Raw genomic sequence first — 6,015 nt, 5'->3', positions numbered from 1 at the left:
GAGTTCTTGAATAAAACTTGGGAACCAACCAAACACACAAAAACAAACAAAAAATTCCAAAAAAATTTCCTAAAAATTTTCTTGGATTATTTCAAAGGCAATCAGGATTCAAACAAAATCTATGCATTACATCTAGTTATAATGTCCCTTAAGTCTTTTTTTATAACAGTCCCTCCCCTCTCCTTTCATCCCCATACCACAGATCCATTGAAGAATTATTGATCCCTTAGAATGGTCCACATTTTGGACATAGCTGGCTGCTTTCTCCATAATGTCATTTAACTTTTCCTCCATCCTCTGCATTTTCTGTAAAAAGTGGTAGTTAGATTTAGAGACTTGATTAGATTGGTTCAACTTATTTTAGGTGAAAATATGTTGCAGGCAATGCTGTATACTTTCTATTGTATCACATCAAAGAGGCACAGAATCTCTGGTCATTCATTTTCAATGCTAGTAAGATTGATCAGGGGGTTCAGGTAGTAACAACTTAATTCCTCAATTGTCAAGTTCCCCCATCAACCTTTAATCTAATTATTTTAGCACCCACTGAAGATGCATTATGTCTTTAAAGGGTTGTAATATGCCAATTTTCTAAGTTCATCACTTTTCCTATGATTATTGGGTAGACTTTTTATATAAAGAACTCTCCTTTCTAAATTATTTGGTTATCCTATAATATGGTGTGTTCAGGAAATTCAGGGAAGCTACTTAATTTTTTCCTAATTTACAGGGTAATGAGAGTAAATGAGCAATGATGCCCTAACAACCTCCAAATGGTGACCAATAAGTTTTTCCTTAAATATCATTATGAACTCACAGCTTTTAAATATCTGACGGGTGACAGTAATTATTTATCTTGATCCCTGCCCAAAATGTTCTTCTCAGACCAGGGGAAGACCCTTGAGTATAGCTCTTTTATCCTCTTCTTTTTTTGCAGTGCTGGGGATTGAACCCAGGGCCTCATGCTTGCAAGGCAAGCACTCTACCAACTGAGCTACCTCCCCAGCCCCCTTTTTTATCCTTTTGATTAAACCCATAGCATCTCTGTTTTCCAGCACAAGAGTACTGACCTAATATTGTACATCTGCTACCATTCAAGAAGTTATGGCAGCTTCTTGAAAAATACGGGTATTTAGAGACTTCAATGTGGACACTGTTGGTGTTCACTGCTACTGGCTTTTGTTTCTTCTTGCTGCCTTGAAGAACAGAGCTAGAATGTACTTTTTTTTTTTTTTTTTTCAGTACTAGGTACTGAACCCAGGGGTGCTCTACCTATGAGCTACACCCTCCAACCCTTTTCGTTTTTTATTTTGAGGCAGTGTTTCAGTAGGATGCTGAGGCTAGCCTTAAATTTGTGATCCTCCAGCCTCAGCCTCCCAAGTCACCGGGATTACAGACTAGAACGTTCATTTTTAAGAGAGAAAAATAATTTTCAACCCATTCTTATATTTCCAATTCAAATTTAAAATTTATAAAGTGTTATCATAACTTCTTTGATTTTTACGTATTATCCTTTTATTGTTACACTGAATATCTTCATTCTGAATGATATTAACATGAGCTTTAATTTCACTTTATTTTTCCATATTTCTACTAAAAATAACTAAGTGAAGTTTTAAATTTCTTTGCAGTTCTTTTGTTCCACATGGATATATAGGAAAAATACTCTATAAGGTCACTCAAAGTTAATTTTTTTCTCTGTATGTATATACTTATAACTGGATATATAGTTAGGTTCATTGGTTTCAGTTTGTTTTCAATTTTTAAGGATTGCCATCTTCATTTCAAGTATGTCTACAAGGACAAAAATTATTTATCAAGACACAATCACAAAGCCCAGGCTTCAAACTTCTGATCCTCCTGCCTCTGACTTGTAAGCAGCTGAAAATTCAGGTATGTAATGCCATGTCCAGCTTTTAACTCATTTTTATATAAGTCCACACATGTGCGCGCGCACGCACACACACACACACACACACACACACACACTGTCTTACTAAAAAAGTAACACATATAACAATTCTGAACCCATTTTTTTTTTTTTTTTTTGCTAAAATATATCTTGGTGAAAAGGGTATATCAGTAGTACAAAGAGATATTTTTTATTCCTTTTCATCTGCAAAGACTCCATTGTGTAGATATACCATAATCTCCTAGATTTAGGTTTGTCTCTTACATGCAGCACAGAGTTGAATTACCTTTTTTTTACTGTAACAAACAGATTTATAATTTCAGAATGTAGTTACCAATACTATTTCTAACTCAAATTTAAGTCATAATTGGAAAAGCAGCACAGAATTATGGGAAAGCAGTAACCTTACCCTTTGTTGTTTTACACATCACAGAGGACACTGTGGCTATACAACAGGATGTCTGTGACATCAGCACTCCCAGGGCACTGCTAGCAAAGTTCAGAGAAGCCTCTCCTAAATCCAGGGAGAATGAATGTTAGATAAGATAAATATACCTTGTCTGGGAGCTGTCCACTATTTTATTGCTCTTTAACAGTTTAACTAAAACCAGTATGAGGATAAAACAGACTAGGCCAATAAAAGACCCTTCTTGACGTGTGAACCGTGACCTCACTCAGGTTCCATACTGGCAGTGATGCCAACCTGAAAGCTTCAAAGTTATCTATTAGTCATTAGTCACCTTCACAGCACAGGTTGAGGGAAAGGTCCCTACAGATGTTTTCACCATTCAAAAACTTCAGACGGAGCCACTGAGATCATTCCTACTCTGTACTCTGATACAGTGATCACCAGCAACAGGGACAAAAAATCAGGAGATGGTAAAACAGGCTCTGGGCACCAGGTATAGCTGCTCTGCCCTGTTCAACATTCTGCATGAATGGATAAGGACATAAGCAGTTCAGAGCTTGGGCACAGCATACAAGTATATGACTTCTCTCAACTGCAGAAACATAATAGCAAAAGATTACAAACTACTACCTGGCACTGTCTTCAAGTAGAAGGCTACACCTTTTGTGCTTCCCAGTCCCATGAAATCCACTGATTTCCTTTAGGCCTTGCTTTCTCCATCACTTTTGAGCTGAAATTCTCCTGAACACTAAATCTATCAAACAAGTTGATGAACTATAAAAACGCCTGCCCATGTTCTCCTCTTGCTTCCCTTGGTGGTAGCCCTAAATTGACAACTACGAAGTCAGTGATCACTGTGTGTCAGTAAGGGCATGATTTAGGCAAACTGATTTATGTGCTTTCTTTTCATTCCAGCCTTATAGCACCTCTATAAGGTAGAGGCTTCAGTCAGTTGTCATTTGTTTAAAAAAAAAAAAAAAAAAAAAAAACAGGTTACCTTATCCAACAAGACTTTTTCTATAATGAAATCTGGCATGATGAAGTTGTAATTATTTTTCAAAGAATTTAACATAGTGTGGTGCATATAAATTGCACTTTAGTTTGATGACCTAGAATAACAAATTCAGATCAACCTAAAAAATAAAGACACATATATCTCTCCAGAAACCAGAATTTTGGAGTTAAGGTTGTTGGCATTACACTTCAATGCCTCAAGAATTTCAAGATTGAAATCTTTAGGATTATAGACTTTATATTTTGTTTTCTGGCTTTTTTGACACTGGGAATTGAACCCAAGTGTGCTCTACCCCTAAGCTACCTCCTCAGTCCTTTTTATTTCCTTTTATTAAATTTTGAGACAAGGTCTTGCTAAATTGTAGTCTGTCCTCAAACTTGCAATTCTCCTGCCTCAGACTTCCAAGTAGCTGGATTACAGGTATGCACCATCATACCCTACCCATTATTTGGGAAGGAGCCCTAAAAGCCCAAAGACAATCAATCCTAACCAAAAAAGAAAAAAAAAAAGTCTATATAATCACTAACAATCTTTTAAAAAAGTCTTTCAAACTGATACATAAAAACATAAAAATGGTTCATATTTATGTAGTATCATGTGACATTTCAATACACATATATACTTGACAGTGTTTAAGCTAAAACACATATTTTCTCAAACATTTACCATTTATGGTAAAAAAAATTCAAAATCCTTTCTTCTAGCTTTTTGAAACAGACAGTATACTATCATTATCTATAATCACATTAATTGGCACTAACTCTCCAGTACGAGTCTATTTAACTGTACCTTAGTATCAGCTAATAATCTTTCCCCATCCCTCCCTCCCTCCTACTCTCCTCAGCCTTTGTTAACTACCATTCTGTTCTCGACTGCTATGAGATCTACTCTTTAGATTCCCCATAGAAATGAGATCACGCAGTGCTTGTCTTTCTGTGCCTGGTTTATTTCACTTTACATGATGGTCTCCAGTCCCATCTATGTTGCCACAAATGAAAGAATTTCATCCTTTTTTAGTGGCTGAATGGTATTCCACTGAGTAATGTACCTCATTTTCTTCATCCATTCATCAGTTGATGGACACTCAGGTTGTTTCCATTTCTTGGCTATAGTGAACAGTGCTGCAGTAAACACAGGAGTGCAGATGTCTCTGACATACTGATTTCATTTCCTTTGGACACATGCCTAATAGTAGGACTGCTGGATCATATGGTAGCTCTATTTTAATTTTTTTGAGGAATCTCCACACCGTTTTCCATAATGGCTGTCATAATTTACATTACCAAGAGTGTGCAAGGATTTCCTTTTCTCCACATCCTCATAGCTCCTATTCTTTTTTTTCTCCTCTTTGTCTCTTGGATAATAGTCATTCTTACCGAGTAAGATGATATCCCATTGTGGTTTTGATTTGCATTTCCCTGATGATTATTATTGCCACTTTTTGGTAGCTAGAATGACAGAAAAGGAAATAAAATATCAAGTATGCTCTTTTTATTTTGCTGTAAGGTGCCATATATTTGTGCTCATCGGTGAGGGCTTGTGGACCCCAACAGAAGCTATACACTTGCAATTCTGCTGCTAACCTTCTCTAGAGGATACAAGAGAAGCTTTCATTTTTCCTTTTCCATGTCTTATAATTCAACAAAAATTTCTTCTCACTTTCCTTCTTTCATCTCATAAAACTTAAATGGAAAATATTAAATAGCTTAGTAGCAAGGCAACACCAAGTAGCATGCCTGGCATGACAACATCTTTAAAAAATAGAGTCTTATTATATTAAATATGTCTCATTATTGTAATTACACTGCTACAAGTACAGTGGATAATACGCATAACATCATTATTTAATTTTATGGAAAAGCTTTCTAAATTGTTTGTTGACAGATAATACCAGATTCTGTTTCTATTTTGCCTAAATTGCAGCCTGTGCTAGAATTTTGTATTTCACTGTAATATTTCTTAAAATGTGCTTATCCTTTAGGATACAACTTGATAGTACTTTATTTCAGTATAAGATGGACCAGTAATTGCTTAGAAGGCTGGTTTGATAACACCAACTTTTGTGTTCTAGGAGAACAATAAATTTGCCACTTTTTAAAATACCTTGAAGAACATCTGTTGAGTGTGATATTATGCAGTCATTAAAAGCATATTTTTGAAAATATTGACATGGAAAATGCTCTTGATGTAAGTAAAATTGGTAGGTTATAAAATTCCATGTTCAGCTTAATCTCACCAATTTGGGGAGGGGGTACCAGGAATTGAACTCAGGGCACTGAGCCACATCCCCAGCCCTATTTTGTATTTTATTTAGACACAGGGTCTCAAATTGAGTTGCTTAGTGCCTCGCCACTGCTGAGGCTAGCTAGCTTTGAACTCTTGATCCTCCTGCCTCAGTCTCCCAGGAGCCACTGGGATTACAAGCATGTGCTACCTCGCCTGGCTTAAATAGTTTTAAACTATAGAAATATACCAAAATGTCAAGACTGATTTCTTTAAATGGTGGAGTTTAGAATGATTTTAATTGTCATTTCATGTTTTTGTTTTGTTTTGTTTTGAGATATAATCTCATTGTTTTGCCCAGACTGATCTCAAATTCATGAGCTCAAGTGATCCTCCCACCTCAGTCTCCCAAGCAGCTCAGATTATAGGCACACATCACTAGAACTGAAATCCATT

The sequence above is a fragment of the Sciurus vulgaris genome, assembly GCF_902686455.1.
Source record: "Sciurus vulgaris genome assembly, chromosome: 3".
Lineage (NCBI taxonomy): Eukaryota > Metazoa > Chordata > Mammalia > Rodentia > Sciuridae > Sciurus > Sciurus vulgaris.
Note: the sequence above shows the minus strand (reverse complement) of the source record.